General features: G+C 43.2%; 1 protein-coding gene across 3 annotated transcripts in view; it reads right to left on the reverse strand.

The window, feature by feature from the left end:
• runx3 (RUNX family transcription factor 3) overlaps positions 1 to 20,000 on the reverse strand; it is a 91,088-nt gene that overhangs the window by 36,994 nt on the left and 34,094 nt on the right. The window lies entirely within an intron of this gene.

Consider the following 20,000-nt stretch of genomic DNA (forward strand, 5'->3'; position numbering starts at 1 on the left):
CGGCTGTGGGAAAGGAAGGCAAGCCGCCGCTGTCACAGGCGTCAACGCCACGCCAGCAGATGTGTCAAACGCCTTGAGTTCACACCTCGGTGCGCACAAGCTTACACACATGCATTTGCAGCAAGCGCACATTGGCACACACACACTCACTAACACACACATTCTCACAGTTACACAGAATAACAATTGCATGTGTGAATTTTCCACTGCACACGATACTTCGCTCAAAATATCGTACTTTCGATCGTATTATCTCTCCTGTGATCGAGGTTACCAGGCTGCTGCAGGCAGCAGTGTCGAGGGTTCGAATGAGTGACCTGTTTTCATCAGCGATGGAAGAGCGAAGGCTTCCCTCTGTGTTGACCCAGAGGATTACAGCCTTCTCTGCTCCTGGAAGCCACAGAAAGATCTCGCTACACCTATTATTTGCTGACTGTTCCTAACCATTAAGGCCTGGGGAAATAAATAGCCAAGCCGCAGGGAAGGTACACAGCGTCTTTTCCAGTAACCAGCAGGTGCCTCCCAAGCCCCCCACCCCTCCTACACCCCCCTCCACACACCCTGCTCCACCCCGCTCCCAAATGCCCCCACACAGAAAACGGTTTATTGTCATAATGCAGCGGGGGAGAACATATTCCTCCACTCATGGGCCATTTATTTTTCTAAATGCAGATCGGAACTTTTATTGAATTAGAGCTGAAAGGTCGTAATGGCTCCCTCCTGTATGGGTCAGTGTAAATAAGGAAGAGTGAGTACACACAGAGTGGGCATTTTACTTCCCTTCATAGGTAGGTAAACAGGAAAGACGCTTGGCCGGGGAGCTTAGTAGTTGGAGAGGCAGAGAGGGGGGAGAGAGAGAGAGAGAGAGGGGGGAGGAGAGAGAGAGGCAGAGAGAGGGGGGGGGAGAGAGCTGAGTTTCTCTGTGATTGGGAGAAAAAGTCCCCTCGCCACCTCGCTTGCATCATCAGAGTGAATTCAAAGTGCCGTCTGGGGCTTTTGGAGATAATTTGGTCATTCCTCGTGCGCCCTGCTGCTCTGTCTGACGTCAGCAGATACAGAGCCAAAATTTATCAGAGTGGAAAGAGGAAGGCTATCTTGCCCCCAGGCGGACATCTAAGTGAGAATCTCAAATGGCTCTTGACTGGCCAGAGGGGCAGAGAGGACACCGTGACAAAGCCCTGGACAATGCACCTCTTTTTGCCCATTTTCACATGAAGCTTTTACATTGATGCTGCAGTGATTTGATGCTGCAGTGACTTGGTGCTGCAATGACTTGATGCTGCGGTGACTTGATGCTGAAATGACTTGATGCTGAAATGACTTGATGCTGCAGTGACTTGATGCTGAAATGACTTGATGCTGAAATGACTTGATGCTCCAGTGACTTGATGCTGCAGTGACTTGATGCTGAAATGACTTGATGCTGAAATGACTTGATGCTGCAGTGACTTGATGCTGAATTGACTTGATGCTGAAATGACTTGATGCTGCAGTGACTTGATGCTGAAATGACTTGATGCTGCAGTGACTTGATGGTGCAGTGACTTGATGCTGCAGTGACTTGATGCTGCAGTGACTTGATGCTGAAATGACTTGATGCTGAAATGACTTGATGCTGCAGTGACTTGATGCTGAAATGACTTGATGCTGCAGTGACTTGATGCTGCAGTGACTTGATGCTGAAATGACTTGATGCTTCAGTGACTTGATGCTGAAATGACTTGATGCTGAAATGACTTGATGCTGAAATGACTTGATGCTGAAATGACTTGATGCTGAAATGACTTGATGCTGAAATGACTTGATGCTGCAGTGACTTGATGCTGCAGTGACTTGATGCTGCAGTGACTTGATGCTGCAGTGACTTGATGCTGCAGTGACTTGATGCTGCAGTGACTTGATGCTGAAATAAATTGATGCTGCAGTGACTTGATGCTGAAATGACTTGATGCTGCAGTGACTTGATGCTGCAGTGACTTGATGCTGCAGTGACTTGATGCTGAAATGACTTGATGCTTAAATGACTTGATGCTGAAATGACTTGATGCTGCAGTGACTTGATGCTGAAATGACTTGATGCTGAAATTACTTGATGCTGCAGTGACTTGATGCTGAAATTACTTGATGCTGCAGTGACTTGATGCTGCAGTGACTTGATGCTGAAATGACTTGATGCTGAAATGACTTGATGCTGAAATGACTTGATGCTGCAGTGACTTGATGCTGCAGTGACTTGCCTGAAGAACAAACACGAGAGCGGAGCCAGCGGAAAAAAAAGAGAGAGGAAAAAAAGAGGCCGTTAATAGATGAACAGGCCCTTTTTTCTATCTCAGTTTAGTTGGAAGTATTTAGGCTAATTAGCCATGCTTTCACGGGAAAGCCTTAGTGGGATTACCAACATCTGTGTGTGTGTGTGTGTGTGTGTGTGTGTGTGTGTGTGTGTGTGAGTGTGTGAGAGAGAGTGCATGTGTGTGTGAGTGCATGGGTGTGTGTGTGTATGTGCAACCTTCAAAGGGAGTTGGCCTCTAGGCTTCTGGATGTGGTTGAGGTGGCAACAGTGGTCATAGAGCTTCCAACCTCAGTCCTATTTACCCTCCTCACTCCCACTGAAAATGTGTTACAGGTATCACACTTTGATGGCAGCAACAAGCCTGCATTCATTCATATCTAACATCAAAATATATTACAACTCCTACAATACTACACTATTACAATTTATTTTGTGACACTAGAGCATAATTGACTTCTCTAATTCCTCTCTGTATATCAGAGGTAGTCATAAAAAGATTGTTTGACAGAACCAATGTGCCGAGTGCTCAGACAGCCCTGTGTGGTTACCTGAGGACACTGCATCAGAATGCACTGAATGTTTTGTCCCCTCTGAAACCTATTGAACATACAGACGCTGCATTCCAGTGGATTCACAGTATCACTCGGCCAATATTTACTCAGTTTCTAATCGCCCAGCCGAGTGTGACACATCTGGAGTGACCCCAGGCAGAGGCAACAGGCTCAGGTCACATTCTCTCCACTCTAGGGATGTTCATTTTGAACAATTTCCATAATCGAAATTCGGGAAAATTAACGATCAATTATCGATTATCGATAGCGTAATAATAATAATAATAATAATAATAATAATTTCTTTTCTTTTTTCTTTTTTTTTACTCTGGTCTGGTAATAACGTTGCGCGTTCGGCCAGCTATAATGGAGATGCCGCTGTGTAGTAAGAATATCAGACACTAGCGCTGTGGCCAGGTAAACAAACATGTCAGGTTACATGATGTAAGGCAATCGGCGTCTTCCAGCTTAGCTGACAGCAGAGTCAAACCCACGGTAACGTTGACAACCACAGTCCATAGTCACACAGCCTTACACTAGCTAGCTAGGCTACTGTACTCACATTTTGAAAGTAGGACTCAGCTCACCGGGGCCGCGGCTTCCAGGCTTATAAACTTGTGATAAAAACCTCATCTGTCCTGATGGTCGAGTTCCATCCAGCTGCTCCCAGTCCGACGCTTGGATATTATTAGCCACGACTCCCACGAGATGTGTGTGAATTGATTCAGGTGGGCGTTAGCAGCTAAAGGCTAGCTGAGTCCATGCTGACTGCTGCTACTAGGCTACTTCATAGTTCATAACATTATAAACAAATAAAATGACTTGAATTCACTTAAACACGTGTACCGTTACTCCCACTTTGTTGAAAATTAGGAGAGAAGTGGACGAAGTGTCATAGTTATAACAGCCTCACTGAGGTCCGCAGACCGCTGGGTGCGTTTGTTTGTGTCCCCGGCGCATGCCGGTGTGAATTCCCCATGTTTAAAACAGTTTTGTTGGCACAAAGGCCCCCGCCCAGCCAGAAAACTAGAGACTTTCGCTCCACCTCACGTTAGTCGGCTGTGCAATGGAGTGGGGCGAGGAGGAATGAATTCCACCGAAACCTAGTCCGCAAAAAAACAAAAACAAAAATCGAAAAAAAATCCACGTGATCAAATTCATTCCTCAATGATCAATTATCGATTATCGATAATTGATGAACATCCCTACTCCACTCCATCTGCTCCCGTTTGACTTGTAGATGAGCATTATTGTGCCAAATTGTAAATGGAGTACACAGGGATGACATGTTTTTTGTAGTTAGCAGTCTGTAAATCTCATGTAAATCCAACGTAAATTCATATTTATCATCCACAGAACACTTCACCACTCATGTACATATTGTATATATTTACTCGATTTGATTCGATTTGATTGCACTTGCAACTTTGCGATTGTCTTTAGTTATCTTCCTACTTCTTATCTCTGTATATTGATGTGACCGCTATGCTGCATACAGACACTAAGACAAATTCCTCGTATGTAACTTGCATACTGTGGCAATAAAAGTGATTCTGATTCTGATTCTGATTCTGATTCTGTTAGCATCAAGCTCGGTCCTCTCGTCTGGATGTCATGGGATTTTTGTCTGGGGTATTTTGGTTATAAAGACCTGAAATAAGCTCTGTGGTTAACAAATGTTTATGAAACTGCAAACTTTGTGTTCAGCAAGATCATCTTCACAAATGAGGACCACTTTATGATTTGTTTGAAGCATATGATGATGATGAATGTGATTTTCAGGAAACGCTTCAAAAATCATGAAAGTGGTGTTAATTTGTGAAGGTTATCTTGCTGAACACAAAGGTCACAGTTTCATAAACTTTTGTTAGCCACCGACCTTGTTTCAAGCATCTCACCAAAATCCCCATGCAAAAATACCATTGACTTCCAGACGAGGGAACCGAGCGCCATGCTAACTTCCAGGTTGGCCTCATTCCTGCAGCACTCTATCATGTTTTTATTCCTGCAGCACTCTATCATGTTTTTATTCCTGCAGCACTCTATCATGTTTTTATTCCTGCAGCACTCTAACATGTTTTTATTCCTGCAGCACTCTATCATGTTTTTATTCCTGCAGCACTCTATCATGTTTTTATTCCTGCAGCATTCTATCATGTTTTTATTCCTGCAGCACTCTATCATGTTTTTATTCCTGCAGCACTCTATCATGTTTTTATTCCTGCAGCACTCTATCATGTTTTTATTCCTGCAGCACTCTAACATGTTTTTATTCCTGCAGCACTCTATCATGTTTTTATTCCTGCAGCACTCTATCATGTTTTTATTCCTGCAGCACCCTATCATGTTTTTATTCCTGCAGCACTCTATCATGTTTTTATTCCTGCAGCACTCTATCATGTTTTTATTCCTGCAGCACTCTAACATGTTTTTATTCCTGCAGCACTCTATCATGTTTTTATTCCTGCAGCATTCTATCATGTTTTTATTCCTGCAGCATTCTATCATGTTTTTATTCCTGCAGCATTCTATCATGTTTTTATTCCTGCAGCACTCTATCATGTTTTTATTCCTGCAGCATTCTATCATGTTTTTATTCCTGCAGCACTCTATCATGTTTTTATTCCTGCAGCACTCTATCATGTTTTTATTCCTGCAGCATTCTATCATGTTTTTATTCCTGCAGCATTCTATCATGTTTTTATTCCTGCAGCACTCTATCATGTTTTTATTCCTGCAGCATTCTATCATGTTTTTATTCCTGCAGCACTCTATCATGTTTTTATTCCTGCAGCACTCTATCATGTTTTTATTCCTGCAGCACTCTATCATGTTTTTATTCCTGCAGCATTCTAACATGTTTTTATTCCTGCAGCACTCTATCATGTTTTTATTCCTGCAGCACTCTATCATGTTTTTATTCCTGCAGCATTCTAACATGTTTTTATTCCTGCAGCACTCTATCATGTTTTTATTCCTGCAGCACTCTATCATGTTTTTATTCCTGCAGCACTCTATCATGTTTTTATTCCTGCAGCATTCTATCATGTTTTTATTCCTGCAGCACTCTATCATGTTTTTATTCCCGCAGCACTCTATCATGTTTTTATTCCTGCAGCACTCTATCATGTTTTTATTCCTGCAGCATTCTATCATGTTTTTATTCCTGCAGCATTCTATCATGTTTTTATTCCTGCAGCACTCTATCATGTTTTTATTCCTGCAGCACTCTATCATGTTTTTATTCCTGCAGCATTCTAACATGTTTTTTATTCCTGCAGCACTCTATCATGTTTTTATTCCTGCAGCACTCTATCATGTTTTTATTCCTGCAGCATTCTATCATGTCTTTATTCCTGCAGCACTCTATCATGTTTTTATTCCTGCAGCACTCTATCATGTTTTTATTCCTGCAGCACTCTATCATGTTTTTATTCCTGCAGCACTCTATCATGTTTTTATTCCTGCAGCACTCTATCATGTTTTTATTCCTGCAGCACTCTATCATGTTTTTATTCCTGCAGCACTCTATCATGTTTTTATTCCTGCAGCACTCTATCATGTTTTTATTCCTGCAGCACTCTATCATGTTTTTATTCCTGCAGCACTCTATCATGTTTTTATTCCTGCAGCATTCTATCATGTTTTTATTCCTGCAGCATTCTATCATGTTTTTATTCCTGCAGCATTCTATCATGTTTTTATTCCTGCAGCATTCTATCATGTTTTTATTCCTGCAGCACTCTATCATGTTTTTATTCCTGCAGCATTCTATCATGTTTTTATTCCTGCAGCACTCTATCATGTTTTTATTCCTGCAGCACTCTATCATGTTTTTATTCCTGCAGCATTCTATCATGTTTTTATTCCTGCAGCATTCTATCATGTTTTTATTCCTGCAGCACTCTATCATGTTTTTATTCCTGCAGCACTCTATCATGTTTTTATTCCTGCAGCATTCTATCATGTTTTTATTCCTGCAGCACTCTATCATGTTTTTATTCCTGCAGCATTCTATCATGTTTTTATTCCTGCAGCACTCTATCATGTTTTTATTCCTGCAGCATTCTATCATGTTTTTATTCCTGCAGCATTCTATCATGTTTTTATTCCTGCAGCACTCTATCATGTTTTTATTCCTGCAGCACTCTATCATGTTTTTATTCCTGCAGCATTCTATCATGTTTTTATTCCTGCAGCACTCTATCATGTTTTTATTCCTGCAGCACTCTATCATGTTTTTATTCCTGCAGCATTCTATCATGTTTTTATTCCTGCAGCACTCTATCATGTTTTTATTCCTGCAGCACTCTATCATGTTTTTATTCCTGCAGCACTCTATCATGTTTTTATTCCTGCAGCACTCTATCATGTTTTTATTCCTGCAGCATTCTATCATGTTTTTATTCCTGCAGCACTCTATCATGTTTTTATTCCTGCAGCATTCTATCATGTTTTTATTCCTGCAGCATTCTATCATGTTTTTATTCCTGCAGCATTCTATCATGTTTTTATTCCTGCAGCACTCTAACATGTTTTTATTCCTGCAGCACTCTATCATGTTTTTATTCCTGCAGCATTCTATCATGTTTTTATTCCTGCAGCACTCTATCATGTTTTTATTCCTGCAGCACTCTATCATGTTTTTATTCCTGCAGCACTCTATCATGTTTTTATTCCTGCAGCATTCTATCATGTTTTTATTCCTGCAGCATTCTATCATGTTTTTATTCCTGCAGCACTCTATCATGTTTTTATTCCTGCAGCATTCTATCATGTTTTTATTCCTGCAGCACTCTATCATGTTTTTATTCCTGCAGCACTCTATCATGTTTTTATTCCTGCAGCACTCTATCATGTTTTTATTCCTGCAGCATTCTAACATGTTTTTATTCCTGCAGCACTCTATCATGTTTTTATTCCTGCAGCACTCTATCATGTTTTTATTCCTGCAGCATTCTAACATGTTTTTATTCCTGCAGCACTCTATCATGTTTTTATTCCTGCAGCACTCTATCATGTTTTTATTCCTGCAGCACTCTATCATGTTTTTATTCCTGCAGCATTCTATCATGTTTTTATTCCTGCAGCACTCTATCATGTTTTTATTCCCGCAGCACTCTATCATGTTTTTATTCCTGCAGCACTCTATCATGTTTTTATTCCTGCAGCATTCTATCATGTTTTTATTCCTGCAGCATTCTATCATGTTTTTATTCCTGCAGCACTCTATCATGTTTTTATTCCTGCAGCACTCTATCATGTTTTTATTCCTGCAGCATTCTAACATGTTTTTTATTCCTGCAGCACTCTATCATGTTTTTATTCCTGCAGCACTCTATCATGTTTTTATTCCTGCAGCATTCTATCATGTCTTTATTCCTGCAGCACTCTATCATGTTTTTATTCCTGCAGCACTCTATCATGTTTTTATTCCTGCAGCACTCTATCATGTTTTTATTCCTGCAGCACTCTATCATGTTTTTATTCCTGCAGCACTCTATCATGTTTTTATTCCTGCAGCACTCTATCATGTTTTTATTCCTGCAGCACTCTATCATGTTTTTATTCCTGCAGCACTCTATCATGTTTTTATTCCTGCAGCACTCTATCATGTTTTTATTCCTGCAGCACTCTATCATGTTTTTATTCCTGCAGCATTCTATCATGTTTTTATTCCTGCAGCATTCTATCATGTTTTTATTCCTGCAGCATTCTATCATGTTTTTATTCCTGCAGCATTCTATCATGTTTTTATTCCTGCAGCACTCTATCATGTTTTTATTCCTGCAGCATTCTATCATGTTTTTATTCCTGCAGCACTCTATCATGTTTTTATTCCTGCAGCACTCTATCATGTTTTTATTCCTGCAGCATTCTATCATGTTTTTATTCCTGCAGCATTCTATCATGTTTTTATTCCTGCAGCACTCTATCATGTTTTTATTCCTGCAGCACTCTATCATGTTTTTATTCCTGCAGCATTCTATCATGTTTTTATTCCTGCAGCACTCTATCATGTTTTTATTCCTGCAGCATTCTATCATGTTTTTATTCCTGCAGCACTCTATCATGTTTTTATTCCTGCAGCATTCTATCATGTTTTTATTCCTGCAGCATTCTATCATGTTTTTATTCCTGCAGCACTCTATCATGTTTTTATTCCTGCAGCACTCTATCATGTTTTTATTCCTGCAGCATTCTATCATGTTTTTATTCCTGCAGCACTCTATCATGTTTTTATTCCTGCAGCACTCTATCATGTTTTTATTCCTGCAGCATTCTATCATGTTTTTATTCCTGCAGCACTCTATCATGTTTTTATTCCTGCAGCACTCTATCATGTTTTTATTCCTGCAGCACTCTATCATGTTTTTATTCCTGCAGCACTCTATCATGTTTTTATTCCTGCAGCATTCTATCATGTTTTTATTCCTGCAGCACTCTATCATGTTTTTATTCCTGCAGCATTCTATCATGTTTTTATTCCTGCAGCATTCTATCATGTTTTTATTCCTGCAGCATTCTATCATGTTTTTATTCCTGCAGCACTCTAACATGTTTTTATTCCTGCAGCACTCTATCATGTTTTTATTCCTGCAGCATTCTATCATGTTTTTATTCCTGCAGCACTCTATCATGTTTTTATTCCTGCAGCACTCTATCATGTTTTTATTCCTGCAGCACTCTATCATGTTTTTATTCCTGCAGCATTCTATCATGTTTTTATTCCTGCAGCATTCTATCATGTTTTTATTCCTGCAGCACTCTATCATGTTTTTATTCCTGCAGCATTCTATCATGTTTTTATTCCTGCAGCACTCTATCATGTTTTTATTCCTGCAGCACTCTATCATGTTTTTATTCCTGCAGCACTCTATCATGTTTTTATTCCTGCAGCATTCTATCATGTTTTTATTCCTGCAGCATTCTATCATGTTTTTATTCCTGCAGCACTCTATCATGTTTTTATTCCTGCAGCACTCTATCATGTTTTTATTCCTGCAGCACTCTATCATGTTTTTTAACAAGGCGTATTCCTCTTCAATTTGACCTCACCACCATTTCTGAGTGCCGTGTCACTACATTGCCATGTCTCCATGTGTGTCACTATATGTCCATGTGTGTCACTATATGTCCATGTGTGTCACTATATGTCCATGTGTGTCACTATATATCCATGTGTGTCACTATATGTCCATGTGTGTCACTATATGTCCATGTGTGTCACTATATGTCCATGTGTGTCACTATATGTCCATGTGTGTCACTATATCTCCATATGTCAAGATTCAAGATTCAAGATTTTTATTGTCACTCCGTAGTACAAGTATCACGTGTGAAATTCTTGTGCTGTAGGCTCCGTTACAACATAGTGCAAAAAATAAAAGATATATAAATAAAAAACAACAGGCAACAAGCAATAAAGCAGTAAGACACGCCACAGACAGTGGCGTGTTCACTGCCCATAGTGCAAATGGCATGAACATACTTTAAACATAATTAAACATAATAACATTCTGTTAGGTGCAAATAGTGTATACCTAATTAAACATACTATTGAACATTAGTCATACATAATGGTAGCATCTACAGTGCGGTACAGTATGGCTACTACACTATTTGTATATGTTAAGGAGTCTCGTGGCCTGTGAGAAGAAACTGTGTCACTATATGTACATTGCCATGTCTCCATGTGTGTCACTATATCTCCATGTGTGTCACTATATATCCATGTGTGTCACTATATGTCCATGTGTGTCACTATATGTTCATGTGTGTCACTATATGTCCATGTGTGTCACTATATGTCCATGTGTGTCACTATATGTCCATGTGTGTCACTATATGTTCATGTGTGTCACTATATGTCCATGTGTGTCACTGTGTATGTTCATGTGTGTCACTATATGTCCATATGTGTCACTATATGTCCATGTGTGTCACTATATGTCCATGTGTGTCACTATATGTCCATGTGTGTCACTATATGTTCATGTGTGTCACTATATGTCCATGTGTGTCACTATATGTTCATGTGTGTCACTATATATCCATGTGTGTCACTATATGTCCATGTGTGTCACTATATGTTCATGTGTGTCACTATATCTCCATGTGTGTCACTATATCTCCATGTGTGTCACTATATATCCATGTGTGTCACTATATGTTCATGTGTGTCACTATATATCCATGTGTGTCACTATATGTCCATGTGTGTCACTATATGTCCATGTGTGTCACTATATCGCCATGTGTGTCACTATATGTTCATGTGTGTCACTATATATCCATGTGTGTCACTATATGTCCATGTGTGTCACTATATCTCCATGTGTGTCACTATATCTCCATATGTGTCACTATATGTTCATGTGTGTCACTATGTCCATGTGTGTCACTATATCTCCATGTGTGTCACTATATGTCCATGTGTGTCACTACATTGCCATGTCTCCATGTGTGTCACTATATGTCCATGTGTGTCACTATATCTCCATGTGTGTCACTATATGTCCATGTGTGTCACTATATCTCCATGTGTGTCACTATATCTCCATGTGTGTCACTATATGTCCATGTGTGTCACTATATCTCCATGTGTGTCACTATATCTCCATATGTGTCACTATATGTTCATGTGTGTCACTATGTCCATGTGTGTCACTATATCTCCATGTGTGTCACTATGGCCATGTTCAGACTAGGAGGCCAAATCTGATTTGTGAACTTTAATGACCTATTAATGATTCTATCCAGATTGGTTTTATGAGTCTGGACGCTCCAAGTCTGATTTGTGTCACTTGTCCCAAACCACATATGGAGATCTGGGACACACAGATCTGACTTGAACACTTGCCCAAATCAGATTTGTGGCAGTGCGGACACTCTCCCAAATCAGATTTGGGAAACCAATCAAGATAATGATGATTAATGACTTTAGCAGCAAATCGGATTTGCCTGTAGTGTGAACATGGCCTATATCTCCATAGCAGTTTTCACACATGCTTACAGGAAAATTACCTGTAAATCAATATCGGCCATTTCCCGGATTTCCCTTCACACCTGAGCGCTCGCATGTGTGAATATGTCGTCAAATAGCCTGTATGTTGGGGGGGGGGGGGGGGGGGGGGGGCTTATTTTGGGGGTCGGCAAAACTCAGATGGTGAAATAAGTTTGCTTGTCACACAATAAATCACACTCGTTTGACTTAAGAGTATGTTGTATCCTTCACATTCGCTCATGGGCTGCAGTGCAGAGTAGTATCCAGGCAGCGTCAAGCCAGCGTAATAAACACAGCCGATTTCCCCCCTCCCCTCTCTGCTCGAGAGAGGCCAGTCCTTCAGTCCTCCGCACTTCGCAGCAGCCCGACACAGGACAGACACAGCGAGAATGGCAGCGGCTTGCAAGCCGCCCAACGCTTGTATGTATGTAGAGAAAGCAAATGCACGAAGCGAAATGTGGAAGTAGTTTGCTTTGATGTGCGCGAATGATTAGATGATGCACGCTGGAAGTGAACGTTAAGCAACGTGTGTACACCTTGCCCATGAGAGAAGGACCGGCAAATGACTGGACCCGTTTCACACTTGTGTCCCTTATCGCGGCATACCGCTCTTCTGACTGGCTCGAAACCGGTTGAAAAGTCCGCGATGACGGGGTCGCGCTTATACCGGAAAACAACTTTCACACTCCAAGGCATTAGACCGCTTTCCGGTCATTTAACGGTAAAAAGCGCATGTGTGAAAATGGCTCATGTGTGTCACTATATGTCCATGTGTGTCACTATATGTCCATGTGTGTCTCTATATGTCCATGTGTGTCACTATATGTCCATGTGTGTCACTATATGTCCATGTGTGTCACTATATGTCCATGTGTGTCACTACTGTATATCTCCATGTGTGTCACTATATCTCCATGTCCAGGTTATACATCTGGGAGTCATGCCGAGCCATTAGCAGACAGGAAAGCACCCAACGTCAGACATGCCACCGTCTCTCTCGCTCTCTCTCTCTCCCTCCCTCCTCCTCCTCCCCTGGCACTGATACACCTGTAGGCCTTTCTTTCAAAAACACCCATCTCCATTTTCAAACATCAAAGTTGCCTTTGAGAGAGCAATTCGCAGCCAGGGCGAGCCTTTCATGTGATTTGTGGAGCATGGGCGTGGCCGCGGGCCCGACTTAAAGAGATGGACACACCTGGCAGGTGCATGAGCCGAGCGCACGCACAACACACACATGCATGCGCGCGCGCACACACACACACACACACACACACACACACATGCAACTCTACCCGTGCTATCTTTTGTTTACTTTGTGGAGAGACTGCAATATCACAGGAAAAATAACACAGCAAATGTCATTGTTTGTCTATTTGCATACCTTGTACAGTCTGCGTGCCAAATGCAAATAGAATCAACCCGCCAACTCCGACATGCACCCCCAGCGCCCCAACCCCCCAGCGCCCGCCATTCTCCTCCTGGAGCGGGGCTGAACACACCCAGCCGAGTCAACACAGGCAACAAAACACCACAGCGCTTGTGTGATTTCTGTGGATGTATGGGACTGTGTGTGGGAAAATGTGTGTCTGCGTGCGTGTGTGTATGTGTGTGTGTGTGTCTGGGTGCGTGCGTGCGCGCGCGTGTGTGTGTGTGTGTGTGTGTGTGTGTATGTGCGTGTATGTGCGTGTGTGTGTATGTGCGTGCGTGTGTGTGTGTGTGTGTGTGTGTGAGTGTGTGTATGTGCGTGCGTGCGTGCATGTGTGTGTGTGTGTGTGTGTGTGTATGTGTGTGCGTCCATGTGTATGTGCGTGCGGCCGTGCTATGTGTGTGTGTGCGTGCGTGTGTGTGTGTGTGTGTGTGTGTGTGTGTGTGTGAGACAGCTCTGTCTGGATGTATGCAGGCAAATTGTGCCACATATAGTCAGTATTGGATTTGATTGCATTCAGGTGTATCAGACAAATGACCACTTTGACCCCACTGAGCTACTGTGCAGCTTCCACCTCTCTTTAGAGTCCATTCATTGATTAGTCAATTGACAGAAAATTAATCTCCAACTACTTTTAGAATCAATTAATTTAGACTATTTTTTGGGGGGTTAGGGTTAGGGTAGTTAAAAATACTAAAATTCTCTCATTCCAGCTTCCTAAATGTGAATATTTTCTGGTTTCATTAGTCTTATTGCTTATTGCTTATTGCTTGTTGTGTCTCTTGTTGTTTTTGCACTCATATGCCCTGTTATATTTGTACTATGTTGTAAACGGAGTCCACAGCACAAGAATTTCACACGTGATACTTGTACCACGGAGTGACAATAAAAATCTTGAATCTTGAATCTTGAATCTTCTATGACAGTAAACTGATTATCTTTGGGTTGTGTACTGTTGGTCAGGGCAAAAGAAGACTTGGGCTTTGGTGGAAAAGTAATTGACATTTTGTGACATTTTATAGACCAAAGGAAAACCCAGCCTGAGCTGTGACACAGCCTGAGCTGTGGTGAGCTCATCTTTTTTTCTTCCCAGGAACTGATTCATCGTGTGGGGGGGGGTGTATGAGAGATACAGAAATACAAACAGCCCCCCTCCCCTCCCCTCCCCTCCCCTTGCGTGTAATGGAGGGTGGCTGATGTCATCTCTGAGCAAGAGTGAGAGTGGAGCTCCAGAAATACAGTTGTGGTATTAATTGGTGAGAATAACCCTGTGAGCTGCTGGGGTCGGAAGATGTGTATGTGTGTGTGTGTGTGTGTGAGCGCCTCTCTCGCAGTGGTTCTCCAACTTTTTCCCCCGTCAAGGACCCCTAAACTGACACAGATTAGACCAGATTTTGTCCCAGGGTCCCCCATCTGATAAGATTTTTGCTTTTATATGTTTCATTACAGGAAGTGTATGAAACCCATGGCTAAAATAATCATACATTGTCATTGTGTTACTTATGGATGGAATTATAGTGAAAATAAATGATTCCCCTTCTTGCTGGGGACCCTCTGAAACACCCTCAATGACCCCTGGGGGTCCTCGGCTCCCTCATTGAGAACCACTGATCTTGTAGCGCCTCCAGCTGTTGTTTGTTGGCTGCTCCTCTGTAGGCAGAGGCAGGGCTCTGATCAACAGTTGCAGCAGTTGTGCTTTCAGTTGCGCTTCAACAGAATTTTGATAATGGCATGACAGATAGAGGGGGGGGCCTGGGGGGGATGACGGATGTGTGATGAGGAAATCATCAGTAAGGACGACAAAAATACTTAGCTGAACATTAGGCTTGAGGAACAGAATGCTTTTGTGTGTGTATGTGTGTGTGTGTGTGTGTGTGCGTGCGTGCGTGCCCCCACTTACTCCCATGTGTGTGTGTGTGTGTGGCACGTGGAAATGCGCCTGCACGCCCCCGCGTGCGGCTCTCTCTTAATGCCGGAGTGTTTTCGCTCACTGTGTTTTTTTGTCACAGTGCCGCGGGCGAGCTGCCGCCACAGTCCTGTCCGTCAGGTTTCTCTGACTGGATCTGTAAACATTAATAAACCCCTCCCCCCCCCTCACTGCCACTTCCTGCCCCGTGCTGGCAGCCATGCAAATACAGGCCCTGTACAAACAGCCTGTGAGCCGCGCGCAGGCTGCCAGCCCTGCCAACAGGTGAACACAGCAGGGCCAAGTCAGTCTGAAGGCTGTCCACACTCGGCCAGCGATAAGGTCTCATTGTGGGGCGAGAGAGAGGGCGATGTAAACCATGAGAACTGGGATAAAAGCGGTGCTGGAACACATAATGGGCTCTGAGGATCACATGTGTAATGAAAAAATGCTGTTAGTTTTATGTGTTGGCCCTCAGTGCTGTACGGCCGGTAGAGCCTTGCGGTTAGGGCAGAATCAGATTATTTTTTATAGTCCTAATAATGTCTGAATTGTACTCGTTCCTGTGTTGCTGGGTGAGGAGGACTCAACTCCAACTGATCTATTGTGCTCTTTTTGCTCCTGGAGCCCCTGACATTTTGTGTCTCAGACCCAAATCTGAACATTTGTGCAGAATTCCATGACTATATTATAGGCAGAGCGATAACAATGATAACAGTGAAACTATGACCAAAACTAATTAAATCTGAGTGAAGTTTAACAATTCATCAATTTCCTGGAACTCCCTCAAGGACCCCTGGTGGTCCCCGGACCCCACATTGAGTACCCCTGTTTTACACTACCTTGAGGTGCGCTTGATTTATCTGATCTTGCCAGCGATATTGTTTATTGTGAGACTGCAAGTGCACTCAATGACAATCAAAACTCATCCCAGCCTCACATCTGAGAGGCCATTTACACCTGGCGTTAACATGTGTTTTCTGTGATCAGATTGCAATCAGATTGTGTTTTATCACTTGAAAGTACAGGTGTAAACACCCCCAAAACGCATTGAAGAAGGATTGCAATCTGATCGTCCAAACCACCTCCGGAGGTGGTCAGGGATGCATTGTGTACACATTGAACACAAGTGTAAATGCAATGTGTCCTCTCAATCTGGATACAGCAACTTTATGCGGATTGAGAGGACACAATGCATGGAAATGCATGGACACAATGCATGTTAACGCCAGGTGTAAATGGAATCAGGCTGAAGTTATACAATACAATCTGATTGCAATCTGATGGCAGAAAATGCATGTTGACGCCAGGTGTAAATGGCCTCTGACTTAAACCCACACAACAAGTGCACTCAATGCAGGGTAGGAAATTAACTTTTTAAAACGAGGGCTATTTTTGCCCTTGTGAAACATATTTCGGGGGCATTTTGGATCATTTCCAGGGCAATTTTATTAAATGTTTGGAAATACCAGTTGCACCTATATAGCATGACAGACCCATCAATGACTCTTATCCAAGCATATTTTATTTCTAAAAGTTCATAAACAATCACAGTTAAAGATCCCCATTTCCTATCTCAACAACACTGTTGATTGTCTGGCATGTTATTAATGTGCTTGTCAAAAACGTGAGTGAACTTGCTAGGCTGTCTGTCACTGAGGTAAATAACTCTAGTAGGAGGAGGAGGGGCTTGTGCTGTCTGTCACTGAGGTAAATAACTCTAGTAGGAGGAGGAGGGGCTTGTGCTGTCTGTCACTGAGGTAAATAACTCTAGTAGGAGGAGAGGGCAGGCTGTCTGTCACAGGTAAATAACTCTAGTAGGAGGAGGAGGGGCTTGTGCTGTCTGTCACTGAGGTAAATAACTCTAGTAGGAGGAGGAGGGCAGGCTGTCTGTCACTGAGGTAAATAACTCTAGTAGGAGGAGAGGGCAGGCTGTCTGTCACAGGTAAATGACTAGTAGGAGGAGAGGGCAGGCTGTCTGTCACAGGTAAATGACTCTAGTAGGAGGAGGAGGGGCTTGTGCTGTCTGTCACTGAGGTAAATAACTCTAGTAGGAGGAGAGGGCAGGCTGTCTGTCACAGGTAAATGACTCTAGTAGGAGGAGGAGGGCAGGCTGTCTGTCACAGGTAAATAACTCTAGTAGGAGGAGGAGGGGCTTGTGCTGTCTGTCACTGAGGTAAATAACTCTAGTAGGAGGAGAGGGCAGGCTGTCTGTCACAGGTAAATGACTCTAGTAGGAGGAGGAGGGCAGGCTGTCTGTCACAGGTAAATAACTCTAGTAGGAGGAGGAGGGGCTTGTGCTGTCTGTCACTGAGGTAAATAACTCTAGTAGGAGGAGAGGGCAGGCTGTCTGTCACAGGTAAATAACTAGTAGGAGGAGAGGGCAGGCTGTCTGTCACAGGTAAATAACTCTAGTAGGAGGAGAGGGCAGGCTGTCTGTCACTGAGGTAAATGACTCTAGTAGGAGGAGGAGGGCAGGCTGTCTGTCACTGAGGTAAATAACTCTAGTAGGAGGAGGAGGGGCTTGTGCTGTCTGTCACAGGTAAATGACTCTAGTAGGAGGAGAGGGCAGGCTGTCTGTCACAGGTAAATGACTCTAGTAGGAGGAGAGGGCAGGCTGTCTGTCACAGGTAAATAACTCTAGTAGGAGGAGGAGGGGCTTGTGCTGTCTGTCACAGGTAAATACTCTAGTAGGAGGAGAGGGCAGGCTGTCTGTCACAGATAAATAACTCTAGTAGGAGGAGGAGGGGCTTGTGCTGTCTGTCACAGGTAAATAACTCTAGTAGGAGGAGAGGGCAGGGGTTGTGCAGTCACGCTTTGCAAATACAGAATAACGTTAAAATACAGAAAGTATTAAACTCTTTATTTTATGGGGGCATTTAAAAGCCCCCGTCACCCCAATTCCAAGGGCAATTCTAGATTCTTTTTAGGGGCATTTTGCCCGGAGCCCCCGCTAATTTCCTACCCTGACTCAATGACAGTCAAAACTCATCCCAGCCTTGCATCTGACTTAAACCCACACAATTAACAATTTGCGATGCAAAAATGATCCCTATCAATTGTTGACAATTCTACTCAACTTCTATTTCCACATTAGACTGCAAAGAGTGTGTGGATGCATTATTCATATTTTAAATAAGCTGTCCGACTCTCAGCATTCAATCAATTCAAGCAATCTCCATCTGCAGGCTTTCAGATAAGCAAAGCTCTCGTTAACACACATACTGAAAGCATGTTCGCATTATTTGTGCAACTGTTTTTCAAAAACCCAGCCTTTGCTGCTGTTCTATGAATTTCTCTCTCAGCAGCAGCATAGAGTTTAATGGAGCCCTAAATGCCTCCTGCCCTATTTAAACCCTGTCACTTTATAGCAGCCAGCCCAGCGCCAGTGTAAAAGTAGCTCTGACGCCTGGGCCGAGGCGTGACGTGCTGACAGGGACAGACAGAGGGACACGTCCTTAACCGAGCTGTGACGTGCTGACAGAGACAGACAGAGGGACACATCTTTAACCGAGCTGTGACGTGCTGACAGAGACAGACAGAGGGACACATCCTTAACCGAGCCGTGACGTGCTGACAGAGACAGACAGAGGGACACATCTTTAACCGAGATGTGACGTGCTGACAGGGACAGACAGAGGGACACGTCCTTAATGTACACACTCTTATTTCAAGCCTCACAGATGCACCAGGGAATGCATTTAGTACACGTACACACACACACACACACACACACACTGTGTTTTCTGTGAAACAAAGCCTCATAACTGTATCAAATTGAAACTATTCCCACACACAAATACGCAGTGTTTATTATTATCTCTCTACCCTGCTCTTCCATGCTCAACGCCTCTTCAAATAGTGCCCGGCCTGGCAGGGCAGGGCAGGGCAGGGGAGGGGAGGGGAGGGGAGGGGGGGAGGGAGTGGGGGAGATGCCCCTCTCTCTGTGCCCCTCGTCTCCCTCTCTGCCAGCTACCAGTGGGCGGTATGGACAAAATCAAATATCACTATATTTTCGACCAAATACCTTGATATCGATATTGCGACAATATTGTAACGATGACTATCGGTGCTTTCACAAAATATCTAGACAATGAGATTTATTGATAAATGTGAATCAGTAATGTGGATATACTGACTAGGTGGGCAAAGGCAAATAATAGAACAGTCTGGTAAGTTCAGAAAATGACATCTCTTTGCTGTAATGCAGCCTTTAAAACCAGGAAAAGACAACACTTATGGCATATCACAATATTACCATATGCAAATCTAAGACGATTTCTAGTATCATATCATGATATTGACATAATATTGATATATTTCCCAGCCCTACTGCCAGCCATACCCCCCACCCCCACCTCCCCTCCTCATGTGGCACTCTCTCCCCCTCCCCGTGGTGGTGGTCTGTTTTGACTGGGGCTAAATCCACCCTGTCCCAAATATCCCCCTGCACAGACATGCGCGCAAGACATAGCTATCCGCTCGTTCAGAGGCCTCTCTAAAAACCACCGTACTCCACAACCATTATAAAGGCGATAGCGTCGCAGGAATGATCATGAAATCCTACCCACCTAAGTCTATCCCGGCTTGAGCATGCGAAATTCAAGCACACACACACACACACACACACACACACAGGCACACGCACACACCCCAGCAGCCTTCAGACTCATCTGCGTAGGCCTGCTCTGGGCCATCTCTCACGCCGTCCGGCCGGCAGCGTTAAGCCACATTAGTACGTTGCTGCGGCTAAACGGCGGCGCTAACAGCTTTAGCACGCCCAGCCTCTCTGCCAGGGCCTGACCTGTGTTAAGTCAACC

This window comes from Poromitra crassiceps, assembly GCF_964638095.1.
Source record: "Poromitra crassiceps genome assembly, chromosome: 3".
Taxonomy (NCBI): Eukaryota; Metazoa; Chordata; class Actinopteri; order Beryciformes; family Melamphaidae; genus Poromitra; species Poromitra crassiceps.